At 40.7% G+C, this 19900-nt stretch overlaps 1 pseudogene; it reads left to right on the forward strand.

Moving 5' to 3' along the window:
- The first annotated feature begins 10758 nt into the window (after positions 1-10758).
- On the forward strand, positions 10759-11701 carry LOC137219970 (protein SET-like; annotated as a pseudogene).
- The last annotated feature ends 8199 nt before the right edge of the window (positions 11702-19900 follow it).

Below are 19900 nucleotides of genomic sequence, written 5' to 3' on the forward strand. Positions count from 1 at the left end.
AAGAGCCTTGTTTTATTTCTAATTTCAGAGGGAAAGCATTTTTACCACTAAGTATGATGTTAGCCGTTGGTGTTTATTTTTATAACGTTTATCAGATTAAAGAATTCTGAGAAGGAATATCAGGGAATAACAGATTCCCTTCTTCTTTTAGTTTGCTGAAAAGTGTATAATAGGGCTTCCCTGGTGGCGCAGTGGTTGAGAGTCCGCCTGCCGATGCGGGGGACGTGGGTTCGTGCCCCGGTCCGGGAGGATCTCACATGTCGCGGAGCGGCTAGGCCCATGGGCCCGTGGGCCATGGCCGCTGAGCCTGCGCGTCTGGAGCCTGTGCTCCGCAACGGGAGGGGCCCCGACAGTGAGAGGCCCGTGTACCGCAAAAAAAAAAAAAAAAAAAGTCAATATTTTTCTATATATTTAACCAGTTCTTCATTCCTTCTTGGAGTTCTGTGTATCTATTTGGAGGTTCCTTTACTTCACTCTGAACAGTTCCTTTTAGTATTTCTTGTAGTGAACATCTACCAGAGACTATTCTTTCAGCTTTTATACAATTTAAAATGCCTTTATTTGACCTTTCTTTTTGAAGATTATTTTTCACTATGTATAGCATTCATAGATGGAAGTCTTTTTTTCTTTCATCACTTTGAAGAAGTCAATCTATTGTCTTCTTGCTACCATATATTCATTTGAAAACTCTGCTCATAGTGTTGTTATCACCTCTCTGAAAGCAATCTTTTTGCCTTTCACTGCTTTTAATATTTTCTTTTTATATTTTCTTTCAGAAGTTTAATTATGATATTCCTATATATGGTTTTCTTTATTTATTTTCTGATTCTGAGCATCTTGAATTTGTGGGTTAATATCTTTTATCAGTTTTAGAAAATTCTCAGACTATCTTTTCAAATGTTGTTTCTGCCCTATTTTCTCTCTCCTATGCTCTTAGATTGAGAAAGCACATGTTACACATAATTAAATGGTTTTGATATTATCCCACACATCTTTTCTGTTCCATTTTTTCTATTCCTTTTTTACCTTCTTTGTACTTTAGCTTGAGAATTTTCTATTGACCTTTCTTTGGGTTCACTAATCTTGTTTTCTGCTGTGATCAATTTGCTGTTAAACCCATCCAATGAGTTTTTAAGTATAGATATTACATTTTTCAAATGGCTACTTGATTATTTGACATAAGCTTTGTTGAATTTTTCTTTTTATCCATTCTGTCCATCATTTTCTCTATTTTCTTTAACATATTTATAAGAAAATCTGTTAACTACAACATATGGATAATTTATTTTATTGCCTTTTCTGTTGGTTATTAGCAAACATTTTCTTGCCTTTTTGCATGTATCCTGTTTTTTTCTTGTACGCCAGATATTGTGTAAAGGAACCACTGAAAACTGAAGTTACTCTTGTTCTCCTCCAGAGATGGTTCACCTTGCCCTCTGTTATAGAGATAAGATGAGGGGTTGATCACCTCAATCCACTCAGGAATCAGCTTCCAAGGAACTGGATGTCAGCTCTACCTAGAATAATTTCACCTCTGTGTTCGTATGTCTCAAAGATGAGAGCTATCATGTGTTTATTGTAGGACATAGCCTCCAGGGAGAATTTTTCTCATCAGCACTATGACACTGCAAAATATTTCACTCTGCCTTTCCAATCCAGCACCTAGCTTCTTATACCCCCCAACTCAGCATTCAGCAAAGATCCCATCAGGCAAAGCTGTCTGTACATTTGGGTGTTTTCTAGATTTTAAACTGGCAGACAAGCCATATGGTGGTCTAAGGCTCTGCCATTTTCTCTTCCCCTAGTATAGCCCCCTCTGCCTGATCCTCAGCCCATGCTTGGACTCAGCAAATGCATAAGGAAGAAAAGAATAAAATCAGCTCACCTACCTAGGAAGAGCTCTTCCTTTTTTGGAATGTTAGTTCATTTAGTCCTTTTTGTTTTCACTATTCTCAGATATCTTTTAAAATGTGATTTCTGTAATTTATTCTTTTTTTCTAGTGGAAGTGCAAGATGAATGGCATGCCACCACCTATTAAATACTACTGGAAAGCAGAAATTGATTTGCTAACTGTTTAATCCTCACAACACTTTTATGAGGTAAGTACATTTTTCAGACAAGTTGTGTAACTTGCCAAAGATCACTTAATAGTAAGTAATGAAGACAGGAGATGAACCTAAGCTATCTCATCCTAAAACCAGGGGTGACAATAACCATGATGATATATTGCCTCCAATGGATGGGAATATTCTTTTTCAATAGGTAAAAAAATGCTAATTCTGACTTCTAACTGAAAATCTGAAGAGAAGATCATTTTTAAAACTTCCTTTTGAGACTAATTTTGAGTCAGATATGTAAGTTATTTAAATTCAAGGCACATCTCTCACCAAAATTTTTCTGTAGAAACCAAATGACCTTTTCCTACCCCTCAAGCCCCAAGAGATAAAACTCACTTAATCAAAAGTGGTTTTGGTCATATTTTCTTCAGGAAACATGAGTGGCAACTGTCAAGTTTTCTGTGTCCTCCTCCCACAGAATTCTAAATTATGACAATTCACTTCAGGAATACAAATGCATTGAGGGGAACACTTTCACTTTTTATTTTCATTTTTGGAATGTAAGTGCAGTGGACTCCTAAATTGCTTGCCTAGAATAGCAAAGGTTAAGGTAATTAGAGTAGAAATGGGAAAATCCATAATCAATTTGTGTTTTAAAAGGTCCAAAGAATACCAAAATGAGAGCTGAGAGGGCATCAGGCAGCCGGTGGTTTGTGGCTGCAAAGGGTGAGTCACAACTGAAGCTATAAAACCAGCACATTCTGAAAAGCACTGGTGTTCACCCTTTTCTTTTTCACTTAATGTTTTTTTTATTTTATTTTTATTTTATATTGGAATATAGTTGATTTACAATGTTGTGTTAGTTTCAGGTGTACAGCAAAGAGATTCCATTATACATATACATGTATCTATTCTTTTTCAAGTTCTTTTCCCATTTAAGTTATTACAGAATATTGAGCAGAGTTCCCTGTGCTATACAGTAGGTCCTTGTTGGTTATCTATTTTAAATATAGCAGTGTGTACATGTCAATCCCAACCTCCCAATCTATCCCTCCCCCCCTCCTTCCCCCTGGTAACCATAAGTTCGTTCTCTAAGTCTGTGAGTCTGTTTCTGTTACGTATATACAATGGAATGTGGCCCAGCCATTAAAAAGAATGAAATAATACCATTTGCAGCAACATGGATGGACCTAGAGAATGAAATAATACCATTTGCAGCAACATGGATGGACCTAGAGATCATCATACTAAGTGAAGTAAGTCAGACAAAGACAAATATCATAAGATATAAATGCAGAATCTTAAAAAAAATGATAAAAATGAATTTATTTACAATATTGATGTTTACTCTTTGTGGGCCTTTGCCTAAGAATAATGTGATAATGATAAAGTCTCTTCTAGCTACAGCTTTATCAGTAGAAATAATTAAGATGCAAAAGAATCAGAATCTCTTCCACTCACTCTACTGACAGGGAAGAACTTCGGACTTGACCATGGCAAAAGTCAATATATGAACTTACTGATAAAGACTTGATTGTTGGCTTTTAGAAAGGAAAGTGTCACCTGATACTGCAGAAAAACCAAACAATTCCATAAAGAAAGCAATTGTCTGCCTGAAAGCAGAATTTTAAAACTAAATCTAAAAAAGGAATCCACAAAATCCTATCACAGGATTTTAAATATTTCCATTACCTTCTGCTGCTTCCCAAAGAAGGCAGTGATTTCCATGCATTGGCCGTGTCTGCCAGACTTGCTGGTTCATTTCCTGGATTTTAGCACTCCGTAAATTTTGATGGTTCAATTATACTACTATCAAACGATGTTAAAATGCCACCCTTCCTGTATTAAAAAAAAAAAATTTAACACTACCTGCCAGTATAACAATCAATTTAACAGCTGCTTTTATCATGTGCTTACCATTTGAAAGGCATTCTATGTATATTTTTGCTAATTTTCCCCAAAACACTGCAATTTATGCACTTTATTTTCATTTTCCAGATTAAAAAAAAAAAAAAAACAAGCTTAGAATGGTCAGGTAATATATCTAAGGCCACACAACCAGTAAGCAATAGGGTTAAGAGTCAAATCATGGTAAAATTCCAAAGCTTGGGTTCTTTCCATAAAATCACTCTTCTCCTATTGGAATAGTCTCATGTCCATTGCCACACCTTCCATTCTACCCAAATCGGTCTGTTCCCTCAAATATTTTGTACTTATTTTCTCTTCTGTATCTTTACACACACAATTCCTCATACTAATATTGTTTCTAATCCTCAACTTTATAAAAAGCTAATTTATCCTTCATGTGCCTGCTGAGATTCCACTTCTTCCAGTAAACCTGCCCAGACCACCGTACTTCCTCCCCCAGCTCTCCACAGCAATCTCTCCCTTCCAGATATGTATATGACATATATTCTATTTGTTCATTCATTCATTCATTCATTCAGCAGATCTTTATTCACTTCAATCACTGGAAACACAGAGATGACTGGAAGTGAAATCCAATAACAAATAGATAAATATAAAATGTGTTTTAAATATACTAATATATATGCGAATGTATATACACACATTTATATGTTCAACAATATTAATAATAGCTGACATTATTGAGTGCCTATTATGTGCCAGGCACTATTCTAGGCCACTTAGGTGTTCTAACTTATTTAATCTTCACAACAACTCTTCAAAGTAAGTACCGTTTTATTTATGAGAATACTGACACACAGAGAGGTTAAACAAGTTTCCCAAGGAAGATGAGACGTTCATCAAAGGGACCAGGAGAAGAAGGGTGTAGTGAATATTGTAGGTGATCCTCTAACATCCAATCTAGTCTCCTTCGAAACTGTGAAGTTTGGAAACATTTGGAAAAGATGTGAACCCCATAAGTGGCCCATGAATGACCTAAGTAAACCCAATCAGTAATTCCAGTAAATAATTTCCAGTGCCCTGGTCCAAGATCCATCCAGAAACTCAAGCCTAACAGCATTTCTTTGCAGCAGAAATTGGCTCAAGGAGGTCCACAAGATCACACTAAAGAAAAAATTACTTTTTCTCTTCTGGACATGAATGAGGAATCATTAAATAGCCCTGTTTGCTACCAGCAGCCATTTTACAACCATGAAGAGGACCAGCATGAACACAAAGTTTACTGTCTTAACCTAGATTTCCCTCACTTAAGCCAGTGTTTCACCTTCCACCTGCTCTTCATCCCAATTCTCCATCATAGGAGGTTTTACTAGTCATAATGATACTGCATGCCAAGGCCTAGCACCATCCTACTTTCTACCAACAATGGGGTCCTCATTGCCATCTGACCAGTGAACGATGCAGTCATAGAATCCATCCTGAGTGACTCGTTTCCAGGGCCCTTTATGGTGCCAGCTGTCATAGCCTAGGTTTTCCCCTGAAAGCAGAGCCTGAGGCAAGGGTTTACACATAGGTAGTTTATTTTGGTAAATGAGCCCAGGGAACAAGAGTAGGGAGACTCTGAAGAATGAAATAGAAAAGTAAATTCAAGGGTACGGTATCAAACTAGTCACTGTTGTTGGCAACTGGACATTGGTCCTGCTGGGAAGCTCTGAGGAATTGTATAGAATTGGACTGAGAAATGTCACCCAAGCATTGGAGGAGTGAAATGCTTATCTGCCAGTTTCCATCTCCTGTTGGTCAAAGGTTGGAGCACTGAAGGTTAATTTCACACTTGCACATTTGCGTATGCAAAAGTGTCCAGCTGGTCCTCCAGTTGGTTTAGCTGCCTCACAGAGGCTTCACAAAAGAAGTGATGATTCTGTGACTGGACCATTCACTGGTTCACTAGTTGGACAAGCTTGTTCCCAGAAGAGTCCCATATCTGGTATCAGAGAAGCAGAAAGTAAAAAATACACTGTGCAGCTGAGGCAAGGTGCTTATACACTTGGGCAGAACTGACTCCTGCATCCATGGCTAGATTAAAGGTGGACTCAGAGGATATGAGGTGGGGCACAGGAAGTCTCCACACATAGTACCAGTTGTCAGAGAGAGACATGAAAAGCACCTTCAAGCTCAAGGCCATCATCCAGCTGCTAGAATCTGGCTACCTCTGTATTTCCAGTAATAGGAACACATTAACTTCCTTATTTTTTAAGCCACTTCTTTCTTCTTAGTCCCCCCTTTATTAAAAGAAAACTACTAGAAAAAAAATATATATATATATATTTATGAATTGTGACATGTCAGGTAGTGGTAGGAAAGCAGCCAGAGATATAGAATTTGTTTTCCTTGAGTATAGGATTTGCTCACATCATTGGTTGTGAAGCCTTATTGGTATCGTATTGGCCATGTTCAAAATGTACATAAGCTACTCATTTATGTGAAATAAAGCAAGCTGTCTTTTCTGTAATATGAAGCCTAAATCATGCCAACTTTTAAGAGAGGATTCTCTACAGAAAAAAAAAAACAGTATTTACAAAAGAAGTAAGAAGTTTGTTAATAAGCTCAGTTTTTCACTCAACAAATGTAGGGTGCCTCTCATCTACCTGTCATCATTGTTGTCTTCCCTGGGGATACAGCAGGGAAACAGACAAAATTCCCCACCATCAAGGAGTACTGTCTAGTAGGGGAAACAGACAGTAAACTCAGGGGAGGAGGAAAGGTAAGACCAGACCAACATACATTTTTAAAGGACCATCTGGTTTCTGTAAGGGGCTGGAGTGGAAGCAAGGAGACCATTTAGATGTTGATGTAGCAATTTGGGCCGGAATGATGGTGGCCCATCATTGGTGAGGGTGAAGGTGATGAGAGGTGTTCATTCCTATCGCCTTTATTGTGCAAAGCAGTACAGTCTTTGAAGAAGGAAATACCTGAGGAAGAAAATGGATTCTAGAAGGAAATGGAGGAGTAAAATATAAAAGGTCACTGGATAGGTGTTAGGGAGGACATTTGATTCAGCTGGAAGGACAGTTGCAAAGTGTGAAAAAGCCATAGATTGAAAGAAATGTAGGTGATGAATTGAATCTCCTTTGGTGTTAATCAATAGGCATATGATTGATAACATTGGAATATTCTAATTACTTTTCATTTCTAGGTTATGTTTCTTTAAATACAACACCCGGCAGAGCCTGGACTCTGTGAGACCCAATATTCATAGAGTTACACAGACTTACACAGAATGAAATTTGTCCTGTTTAACACATTTTGAAAGTGATTTTTAAATATTTTTACTCTTATGATTTTTACTCATAAATCTTTCCCTCTGAGATATATTAAGTTCCAACTCCTGCAAAGAAAATTAGATAGAAGACAGTTTAGCTATGAATCAAACTAGAATCATGATCAAAGAGAGTCTCAGTAAATAGAATGTAGTATAGAAATTAAGTTAGCTAAGTTTGGACCTCTCATATTAATCATTTCATAATTCATATTTTCAAATATTTACAGCTCATTGAGCAAGCCTATTTTCTTTCCCTGTGGAAAGATACTTGGTGCTTAAGGGGCCCCGTGATTTAATAAGGATAATTATGTGAAGCAAAGTACAAATGACAAGTGACTATTTTTGTGATTTTCTTTGCCTCCTTTCCAAACTCAGTAGAATGGTGAAGTAGGGGGGAAACTGGATGACCGTTTGAGCAGGGAGCAGGGGTTGATCTCTTTATTTAAAAATATTATGGGCAACAAATTATTCCTTTAAAATGCAAGTGTATTCAGAGTGTAAGCTCCATCACACCTCTGTGTGATGATAGTAATACCTCAGTTACCTAAAACAGTGGGCAATGGGGCACTGACAGAGAATAGAGGGGAAGTCCTAAAAACTTGGAAACAGGGAACTGGGGTTTGGACCCATCTTTGCTACCATCTAGCTGTGTGGCTTTAAGAAAGTCACGTGGCTTCAACAAATGATGTTGGGAAAACCGGATATCTACATGCAAAAGAATGAAGTGCAACCCTTACCTTACACCATATACAAAAATTAACTCCAAATGGAGCAAAGACCTAAATATAAGAGTGAACCCTATAAAACTATTATAAGAAAACAGAGGGGGAAAGTTTCATGGTATTGGTTTTGGCGTTTATTTCTTGGATATGTCACAAAAAGAACAAAGCAACAAAAGCAAAAAAAAAAAAAGATTAACTGGACTACATCAAATTAAAAGCTTCTGTGCATCAAAGGACACAATCAACAGAGTGGAAAGGCAACCCAGAGAACGGGAGAAAATATTTGCAAGTGATCTATTTCATAAAGGGTTAGTATCAAGAATACATGAAGAACCCTTACAACTCAACAACAACAACCACAAAAGCAACCCAACTGAAAAATGGACAAAGGACTTGAATTGGTATTTCTCCAAAGAAAACATACAAATGTCAGTAAGCACATGAAAAGGTGCTCGACATCACTAATCACTAGAGAAGTGCAAATCAAAACCACAATAAGATACCACAGCACACCCATTAGGATGGCTATTATTTTCAAAATGAAACAAAATACCAAGCGTTGGCAAGGATGTAGAGAAGCTGGAACTGCTGTGCACTATTGGTGAAAATGTAAAACGGTGCTGTTGCTATGAAAAACGGTAAGGTTGTTCTCTAAAAAATTAAAAATAGAATTACCATTTGATCCAGAAATTCCATTTATGAGTATATGCCTAAATTCTTAGAAACAGGGACTTAAAGAGATGTTTTTAAACACATGTTTATAGCAACATTATTCACAATAGCCAAGAGCAGGAAGCAACCCAAGCGTTCATCGACAGATGAATGGATAAGCAAAAGGTGGTATATATGTACAATGGAATATTATCCAGCCTTAAAAAGAAGGGAATTCTGATACATGCTGCGACATGGATGAACTTGGAGGATATTATGCTAAGTGGAATAAGCCAGCCACTAAAGGACAGATACTGTATAATTCCAGTTATATAAAGTACCAAGAGTAGTCAAGTTCATAGAGACAGAAAGTGGAATGGTGGTTGCCAGGGGCTGGCAGGAGGGGAATGGGAGTTGTTCCTTAATGGGTACCGAGTTTCAGTTTTTAAAGATGAAAAAGTTCTGGAGATGGATGGTGGTGATGGTTGCACAACAATGTGAATTACCTAATGCTGTTAAACTGTATACTTAAAAGTGGTTAAGATGAAAAATTTGTTATATGTATTTTATCACAATCTTTTAAAAATTTAAGATAATGAATAGAAAATGCTTTCACAATATAGGATATACAGAAAGTGCTCCAAAAATAACAAACTTTATACTTGGTATTTTATTAAATTTCCTGAATTGAGGCCCAAGATGGTCCCTTTATGTCAAGTTCCTTTCTGGGCAAAAGAAAGCATGTGGTGAAATTAAGTCATCAGAAATTTTAGAAGTGCCTGACACATCATTTGGTCTCATTCCCCGGGGAAAAAAAAAGTTACAATGCCTTGCCAACTCTTAGAATTCTTATTTCTAACATGAAGTGTCTGGACAATTCATTAAATCATCTGTAAGTTCCTTCATCTCTCATAGTTCTCTGTTCTAAGTCAATACTTTGTAAACTGTGTTCTGTAACTCTAGTCCTCCAGGTAAAGGACACGCTACATCACTTGAGTTCTGGATGCTTAGGTACACGCACACGCACGCACACACATACGTACACACCCTTGTTTCAAGCAGAGATTTTCTATGTTGAGGTTATGTTCAATATTTACTGTTATACAACATTTTTCTAATTTTAAGAAAATGAAAGCTCTGTTTCTACGGAAGCCAGGTAAATAAATTTTTCAGATAAATGAAATTTATCTTCTTCAAGTACAAAACTTTCATTTTAAATTCTACGTTTCATGAAAATCCTATAAAAACTGACCCTTGTGGGCTTCCCTGGTGGCGCAGTGGTTGAGAGTCCGCCTACCGATGCGGGGACCGCGGGTTCGTGCCCTGGTCCGGGAAGATCCCACATGCCGCGGAGCGGCTGGGCCCGTGAGCCATGGCCGCTGAGCCTGCGCTTCCGGAGCCTGTGCTCCGCAACGCGAGAGGCCACAACAGTGAGAGGCCCGCGTACCGGAAAAAAAACAACAAAAAGAAAACTGACCCTTGTCCCATACCTTCTAAAAGAGGATTCCTGGACCATAGTCTGATTGGTAAGGCTTGGCTTCACCAGGGACTGACATGCAGTGGACTATGCTTTTACATAGAATTATAACCATGAGTTTCTATACTCTTTTCAGGAAAACACAAGACTTTGAGCCCAAAATGAAAATAATAACTCCTACTAACCCAGTTCTTAACTTTTCGTCTGTCAGTGCGCCGTCAATCTTCATGGTACTGCCATCCAGTACCCTGCCTGGTTCCATGCCTCCAGCTCTGCCCAGCTGTTACCTCCCTTAAGACTCCCTTCATCTGGCTGAATACTTATCAGCGTTAAAAACTCAGCTCATGGCTCTGCCGCCCGCCCCTCGCCGTGAGGAGGAAGCGGAGGAGGAGGCGGCTCGGGGAGCTGGAGCGCGGGGCGTGAGTGAGGGAGCAGAGCCGCCTACCTGCCCGCCGCCGCCTCCCCTCAGTAAGCGGGAGCCCGGCACGCAGCCTCAGCCCCTCCCTCGTCGTCAGGCCGCGAGGGCAGCGCGCGCGAGCCAGGGGGAGGGAAAGCAAGCGAGCGAGCGCGGGGAGGAGGCGGCCGGACGGAGCCGGCGCCCGCGCGTGTGGCGTGAGGGGAAGCCGCGGCCCTCCCCCTTCGCCTTCCCTTCTCTCCCCTCCTCGCTCCCCCCGCCCCCTCGACCGCGGAGCAGCACCGTGTCGGCGCTCGCGGCCAAAGTCAGTAAAAAGGTGCTAAACTCCAACCACGACGGGGCCAAGGAGACCTCAGAAAAAGAACAACAAGAAGCAATTGAACATATTAATGAAGTACAAAATGAAATAGACAGACTTAGCGAACAAGCCAGTGAGGAGATTTTGAAAGTAGAACAGAAATATAACAAACTCCGCCAACCAGTTTTTCAGAAGAGGTCGGAATTGATCGCCAATATCCCAAATTTGGGGGGAGCAACGTTTGCTAACCATCCACAAGTATCTGCACTGCTTGGGGAGGGCGCTGCGTTATTTGACAAGAGTCGAAGTGACAGAATTTGAAGATATTAAATCAGGTAACAGAATAGATTTTTATTTTGACGAAAACCCTTACTTTGAAAATAAAGTTCTCTCCAAAGAATTTCATCTGAATGAGAGTGGTGATCCATCTTTAAAGTCCACTGGAATCAAATGGAAATCCGGAAAGGATTTGACAAAACGTTCAAGTCAAACGCAGAATAAAGCCAGCAGGAAGAGACAGCATGAGGACCCAGAAAGCTTCTTCACCTGGTTTACTGATCATTCTGATGCAGGTGCAGATGAGTTAGGAGAGGTCATCAAAGATGATATTTGGCCAAATCCATTACAGTACTACTTGGTTCCGGACATGGATGATGAGGAAGGGGAAGGAGAAGAAGATGATGATGATGATGAAGAGGAAGAAGGATTGGAAGATATTGATGAAGAAGGGGATGAGGATGAAGGTGAAGAAGATGCAGATGATGATGAGGGGGAGGAAGGAGAGGAAGATGAAGGAGAAGATGACTAATGGAACACTGATGGATTCCAACCTTCCTTTTTTAATTTTCTCCAGTCCCTGGGAGCAAGTTGCAGTCTTTTTTTTTTTTTTCTCCTTCTCCTCTTGTGTTCAGTCGCCCTATTTCTAAGGTCTCTTTTCTCCTTTATACCATGGCTCACAACTTATTTGGGGGGGAAATACCTTGAGCAGAATTCAGTGGGAAAAGAATCTCTACCCCTTTCTGTTCCAAATTCATTTTTATCCCTTCCTGTCTCAACAAAAACTTTATGGAATCAACACCACCATGCTCTGTGGGAAAAAAGAAAAACCTTCTGCTCCCTTAGCTCTGCTGGAAGCTGGAAGGTGCTAGGCCCCTGTGTAGTAGTGCATAGAATTCTAGCTTTTTTCCTTCCTTCTCTGTATACTGGGCTCAGAGATTACACTGTGTCTCTATGTGAATATGGACAGTTAGCATTTACCAACGTGTATCTGTCTACTTTCTCTTGTTTAAAGAAAGAAAAAAAAACTTTTAAAAATGGGGTTATAGAAGGTCAGCAAAGGGTGGGTTTGAGATGTTTGGGTGGGTTAAGTGGGCATTTTGACAACACGGCTTCTCCTGTGGCATGTTTAATTGTGATGTTTAACGGACATCCTTGCAGTTTAAGATGACATTTTTAAAATAAAATTCTCTCCTAAAGATGACTTGAGCCCTGCCACTCAATGGGTGAATCAGCAGAACCTGTAGGATCTTATTTGCAATTGACATTCTTTATTGCAATTTTGTTCCTGTTCATTTTTAAATTTTTCTTTTTGTTTCACTGGAAAGGAAAGATGATGCTCAGTTTTAAACGTTAAAAGTGTACAAGTTGCTTTGTTATAATAAAACTAAATGTGTACACACACACAAAAAACTCAGCTCATGTGTTCCCAACTTAAGGAAGCCACCCCAGCTGGGTGAAGTGCTTGTCCTTTCATCCCCAAATATCCTGTCCATCTGGATACCGTATATACACATGTATGCCCAGGCACTTACCATTTTTGTTATCATTCTCTCTTTTTCAGTCTTCTCCTTAACTAGGTATATGCCCCTCAAGCCAAACTCTATGTTCTCTTCATGTCTGTATCCTCAATGCAGATGACAGGGCCAGAGTATTCAATATGTACTATTTAACTGAACTAAAATAATTTTATGTCATCTTAAAATTTCATGGATAATTGACCCTTTTTTCATAGCCAACTTTCCTTGATGTCACAGATGAGTTTTCTACCATGCTTCATCTTTTAGTTACACCTAGATAATTGAATGTTAACTCCTGTTAACGAGATTATTTAATGATATAGAAAAATACAAATGGGAATGAAGTATGAAATCTCAATACAAAGCTGTACAAACTTCAGTAAAATTCTGTGAAAGCAGTAGTATATATTGTATATGTATGTAGAAATGATATGCACACACAATATGTATCTATATGCATATACATGGAAGTGCATCAAGATTGTTAACAATGTTCACATCTTGTAAGGATGTCTACAGACATTTTAAAAATACATTTCTGAGACTTCCAGTTTCCAGTCCAGCATAAAAGGAGTTTGGAAGTCACCACTCCATTCTAACAGGTGAAAAGCTGAACAAACTGAAAAATTAACAACTCTTCTTAGATTCATAAAAGAAGTGAGGTCACAGGACAAATTGCTGCTCCCAGCATTGGAGAGACATGCAGATACCGAGAATCACAATGTACTGAAGCAGAAACGCTTGAGTAGAAACCTCCACAGGAACCAGTGCTGGGGCTGGAAAACCTGAACTATAATTGATGAATTGCTGGAGGCTCAGTGTGGACCCGTCTGTGAGATAAAAACTCCAGGAGACCCAGCCTTAGGGGGTCCCCACATTGGTGTGAGTTTTTGCCTCCAGAGGCTTGACCAGGTTCTCACAGTGAAGATCGGAGAAAAATCCACTCATGCTTCCTGTAGGAGGAGGGGGCAACTGGCTGTTTTGAAAAATGCCAGAGCATTCTATTCTTCTTAACAAGGCCTGCCCTCAAGAGAAACTACCTTGCCAGAGACGAACCTATTGGGTTTTTGTCAGAGCCTAACTAGCCCAGGGGAAGGGAAACACCCAACTCTATCTCCCTCCAGTCCCTCCTAAGCCCCCCACCCCCACTTAAGAGGGCTGGGACTGAGAGGCACTTGCAAAGTTCACAGCCAAGGAGCACAGCCTCACGGAAAGCCTGAGACCTAATCACAGGACCACAGAACACCTCCCCTACCCCTACACCTCACCACCACATCACCAAAGGTCTCTTTCCTGCCATTCCTTCTACCCAGTATATCATGTCCAGCTTTCAACAAAAAAATTACAAGGCACACTGAAAGGCAAAAGGCAGTTTGAAGAGACAGAGCAAGCATCAGAACCACACTCATACATTGCAGGGATGTTGAAATTAGCAGATATTGAATTTAAAACAGTTATGATTAACATGATAAGGGCTCTAATGGAAAAAAGTAGACAACGTGCAAGACAAATGGATCATGTAAGCAGAGAGATGGAAATTCTAAGAAAAAATCAAAAAGAAATGCTAGAAATCAAGAACACTGTAATAAAAATAAAGAATGCCTTTGATAGGCTCACTAGTAGACTGGACAGGGCTGAGGAAGGAACCTCTGAGAGTGATGATAGAGACTTCCAAAACTGAAAGGCAAAGAGAAAAAAAGACAAAAAAACGGAACAGAAGATCCAAGAACTGTGGGACAACTACAAAAGGTATAACATCCAAGTAATGGGAATACCGAGAAGAGAAGCGAGAAAGGAACAGAAGAAATATTCAAAGCAATGATTGTAATAGGGGTGGGGCAGGCGCACGCGACCCTTAGCGCAGGCCGTTTGGAATTGGCTGTTAGCGGTCCTGCTCCCACCAATGGGTGACATTGCGGTGGGCCCCGCCCCCTCCCCTTCCTCTGTATAAAAGGAGCCGGAATTCTGACTGGGGGAAGATGGTTCTTTGAGGCACTCGAGTGTCTGCCATCTTCTGGGCCTGCTGGCTTTCTGAATAAAGTCATCATTCCTTGCTGCAACTTATCCCACAATATATTGGCCTGTCGGGCAGCGAGCAGATTAAACCTGGGCTTGGTACCATAATGACTGAGAATTTCCCTAAATTAATGACAGCTACCAAATAGCAGATACAGGAAGCTTAGAGAACAGACAGGATAACGGCGGGGGGTGGGGGTGTGGGGGGGCGGGGGTTATTAGGCATATAATATTCCAACTGAACAAAATCAAAGATAAAAATCTTAAAAGGAGCCAGAGGGAAAAAATGCCTTCCCTCTAGAGGAGCAAAGATAAAAATTACATCCACCTTTTCTTCAGAAACCATGATGAAAGCAAGAAGAGCATGGAGTGAAATATTTGAAGTGTTGAGAGAAAAAAATGAATGCCAACCTAGGATTCTGTATTCTAAGAAGTTAGCCTGCGAAAGTGAAGAATACCTTTTACTTTCTTTTTTTCTTTTTTTGGCCACATCGCACGGCTTGTGGTACCTTAGTTCCCCGACCAAGGATCAAACCCGGGTCCTCAATAGTGAGAGCTCGTTGTCCTAACCACTGGACCACCAGGGAATTACCAAAAATACTTTCTAAGGCAAACAAAAAATTGAGAGGTTGTGTTGCCAGCAGTCTTGCTTTGAAATGTTAAAAGAAGTTTCTTCAGAGAGAAGGTGTTGGTTCAAAACCAACAACCTGGAGTTTCCTGGGTGAAATCTGAAAGGGGCCCTCGGACACAGAGGGTGAGGAGAGACGGAAGGAAGAGGCAGACACTCCAGTCTGGTAGGCGGTAGGTTTAACAAGCACGGGAACTTGGTACCAAGGCTGTGGCCCCAGAACCATACCCCGGCCCCTCCCTCCAGGTAAACTGGCAGAAAACCACAACTAACCATATCCTCTAGCTGTGTTCAGAGCGCAGGAACAAGAGTCCATCCACAGGAAAACTGCGGCAAACTGGTTCAGCTTCACAAGCGCGACAAAGCCGCCCTGCAGCTCATTACCATCTCATTATAATACTAGGATCTCAGCCATCCGCACCAGAATGCTTCGACCCCGCTTCCCACCCAGATGCCAACAACCATACAAGGGCAGAAAGGAGGTGGCAGCCCAGTTCCAGGAAGAATCACGGCTATTCCCGGAAAACCAATGTAGATGCCTCGCCCTCATTAACCTTGCCCTTAAGATCTTGCCTGAATCATCCCCGTGGGCGAGAAGTTGATTTGCGAACTAAGTTCCTGCTTCTCCATCCTCTGGCCATTGAATAAAGGTTGCCTTGCTTCCATCTCAGCTTTGGTTTCGGTTTTGGCTGCACGAACTTGAATGGAAAAAGAACCTTCCCCTCTGAGGCCAGCTAGGGCTCAAGTAGGGGTCCACGCGACCTAACTCGGTAAGAAAGTTATCTTGAGGCTTGTCTGAGGCTTTTCTTGGGCACCGCAAGAGAAGTCCATCTCCACACCTGCCCACCATAATCTTAAAGTTTATATAGAAGCCTGAACAGGGTTCTGTCACACATACTGTCCAGATGGTCTCAGCAACAGATCACTCTCAAAGCTACATCCTTGAAAATGGCTCCCACTGTGGGAACGGTGGGCAGAGCATACATGCCAAGGCCAGGGGTGGGGTGAAGAGCCTCCCATTTCCCTGGTCCTGTTCACACATCATCCTGTGATCACATCCTTTGGATGACCTCCTCCAACAGAAGGAAATCGATATGGGTCAGAAACTCAGATCCACATAAAGAAAGGAAGAGCGTTAGAGAAGTAATACATGCAGGTAAATAAAAATTTTTACTTTTCTTATTCTTTTTTTTTTTTTTTTTCCAGTATGCCGTCCTCTCACTGTTGTGGCCTCTCCCGTTGCGGAGCACAGGCTCCGGACGCGCAGGCTCAGCGGCCATGGCTCACGGGCCCAGCCGCTCCGCGGCATGTGGGATCTTCCCGGACCAGGGCACGAACCTGTGTCCCCTGCATCGACAGGCGGACTCTCAACCACTGCGCCACCAGGGAAGCCCTTACTTTTCTTATTCTTAGCTGATTTCACAGATAATAGTTTGTTACAAATAACAATAGTGACAATGTACTTGATTATGTATGTTTATTATATATACAATATAAGCATATGCAATTGTATATATAAGCATATACACTTCCATATGCTTCTGTATGAGTGAGATAAATGACAGCAGTAATATAAGGTACAAGCAAGGGACAGAAGGAAGGAATTAGGAATATTTTGTTTTTATAAGGTACTTGCACTACTTGCGAAGCAGTATAGTGTTATTTGAAAGTAGACTTGCATTATCTGTAAATGTACATTGCAAATTCTATACAGGGCAACCACTAAAAAAAAAAATGAAGAAATATAATTGATATGCTAAGAAAGGAGAGAAAATGGAATCATATAAAATGCTCAATTAAAACCACAAATAACAGAAAAAGAGTGGAAGACAAAAATAGGAATAAAGAACAAGGGCAAGGAATAGAAGATAGAAACAAATATGGTAGATATTAATCCAACTATACCAATAATCACTTTAAATGTCAATGGTGTAAACACACCAATTAAAAGATAGACTTTGACAGAGTGGATCAAAAAACAAGACTTAAGGGAATTCTCTGGTGGTTCAGTGGTTAAGACTCCGCGCTTCCACTGCCAGGGGCCAGGTTCCATCCCTGGTCAGGGAGCTAAGATCCCGCAAGCCACGTAGTGCAGCCAAAATAAAAAAGATTTAGCTATAAATTGTCTACAAGAAACCCACTTTAAATATAAAGACACATGTAACTTAAGATTAAGGGATGAGTAGACAAAGCACAGAGGATTTTTAAGGCAGTGAAACTAATCTGTATGACAGGTGTACAGTAGACCTATGTCTTTATACATTTGTCCAAACCCATAGACTATACAACACCAAGAGTAAACCCTAAGGTAAACGAGACTTTGGGTTATGGTGACGTGTCAGTGTAAATTATTGACTGTAACAAATGTACCACTCTGGTGGGGGATGTTGATAATAGGGGAGGCTATGCATGTTGAGGGGGCAGAGGATATATGGAAACGTTGTGAACTTTCCACCCCACCGTGGGGTGGAAATGGGAAAAACTTTTTACTGAATAATTTTAATATCTTTCTACACTCTCCAAATTTACTGTAATGAGTGCGTGTAAACAAAGATAAAATATGTTAAAATTCTACCACATCCCTTTTCCTAACATTTGTATGTGGAAAAATCGGTGACCTATCGGGCTTCTCCAAGTCTTGAGTTGTTTGATGAGTAACACGCTCCTCTTCTTTGACACTGATTGAACTTGTTCTGCAATAAAAACATTGAGAAAAGGGACTATGACCCTCCCAGGTTGGCATCTTCCTCTGGTCTGTGCTCCTAGGCCTCCCACCCTGTACCCAGAAGGATAATGATGTGACTTCGGGGCACTCTTATGCATGGTGAAAATCTTACTGATTTGGAAGGTGATGTTCTCCAAGTGTTTGCCACAGAGTCAGTAACAAATCATTAATATTTCATGGCTTTTCTGTTCATGTGTGAGGACAACTCCAACTGGTCTTCCTGAGTCATAAGGGAGAGGGCAAAGGCTGCTGGGGACTGCAGCATCTCCTTGGAAACTGCTGAGCTCAAAGTGGGACCTCACTCCACATATACAGGTCATCATAGACTCTGAGACATGGGTCAGACACCAAGATGTATATATAGCCAGGAAGCATGTTTCCATGGCAATCTTAAACTCCTGTGTCTGCCTTTCTTCCTCCATCCGGTGTATTAAGTCCACATTCAGCCCCTGTGGGCTTTGCCCATCTGTTATGCAGCTGAGGCCTCAGCTGCTTTATGGGCTGCTGATAATCTTGGAAAGCTAGGGCAAAACCCAGACAATAATGTTCACAGTACTTATTCTCTGATTGCTTGACATTCTTTTAAGAGTCTGTTTTCAATTCAGAGACATTCAGAGAGATTTCACAAGGCAGGTCATTGTAACATTATTTGCAACAGCAAAACACTGGAAATCATCTAAATGTCCAACAAGAGGGCACTTGCCTAGATAGCTATTTCTTCAGCTAAGTACCAGATGAGGAAGTCAACTTGCATATAAAGTCCATGCTGTATGCAAAATAAGCACTAGAATCACATGCATTTAGCTGCATTTGCTTAAGTTGAATGCATTTATAACATAATCACACTGTACTCATAAAACTAAAAAAAGGCTATATTAAAAACTTATTGGGGGCTTCCCTGGTGGCGCAGTGGTTGAGAATCTGCCTGCTAATGCAGGGGATACAGGTTCGAGCCCTGGTCTGGGAGGATCCCACATGCGGTAGAGCAACTAGGCCCGTGAGCCACAACTGCTGAGCCTGCGCGTCTGGAGGCTGTGCTCCACAACAAGAGAGGCCACGATAGTGAGAGGCCCGCACACCGCGATGAAGAGTGGCCACCACTTGCCACAACTAGAGAAAGCCCTCGCACAGAAACGAAGACCGAGCACAGCCAAAAATAAATAAATTAATTAAAAACTTATTATCCAAAAAAATGTATTGAAGGAAACAGAATAACTTCACTAACCAAGAAAAAAAAACCTTATTACTCAGGGGGCTTATATAATCCCTTTTTAATTCCCCTCCTCAAAATTTTCCTGCCATTTGCCAACTATGATAATAATTAAATATAAATTAAATAAATCACTCTCCTGGTCTGCAGAATGTGCATAACCAGACAGAGTAAATGTTCACTGAATACTATTTTCCAGTCAGGCTGGATTGTCAGGGACTGATGGAATTGGCCAGCCTGGCTAGAATGGGACTGGTCACATGGTGAATGCAGAGTACATGGAAATATTGTCAGACCACAGAATTCCAGAGAGGGACAACACAATGCAGAGAGGACCTGATCCAAACCCCCATTTAACAGGTGCAGAAGCTGAGGGTCAGAGAAGCCATACACTAACCCAAATTCACAAGCTAGCCCAGAGGGGTGAGGACAAGAATCCAGGTCTCCTAATTGTTCATTCTAAGTACATTCTGACGCTTTCTTTTTTCAGAGAGTAGGAAACTGAGAAACAGAGAAGGTGGATGATTTGAAAGTGCGGCGTTGAGAAACATACACAGAGCATACAAGCAAACCTAGCACACAGTGGAACTCAGTAAACGTTTGTTGAATGCAGTTCATGATATGTTAATGACCTATTATTTCAGATTTCAATTTTTTTAAACTTCTACTTTTTTTTTTTCCTTTGGCCACCCTGCACAGCATGTGGGATGTGG

This window comes from Pseudorca crassidens, chromosome 1, assembly GCF_039906515.1.
Source record: "Pseudorca crassidens isolate mPseCra1 chromosome 1, mPseCra1.hap1, whole genome shotgun sequence".
NCBI lineage: Eukaryota > Metazoa > Chordata > Mammalia > Artiodactyla > Delphinidae > Pseudorca > Pseudorca crassidens.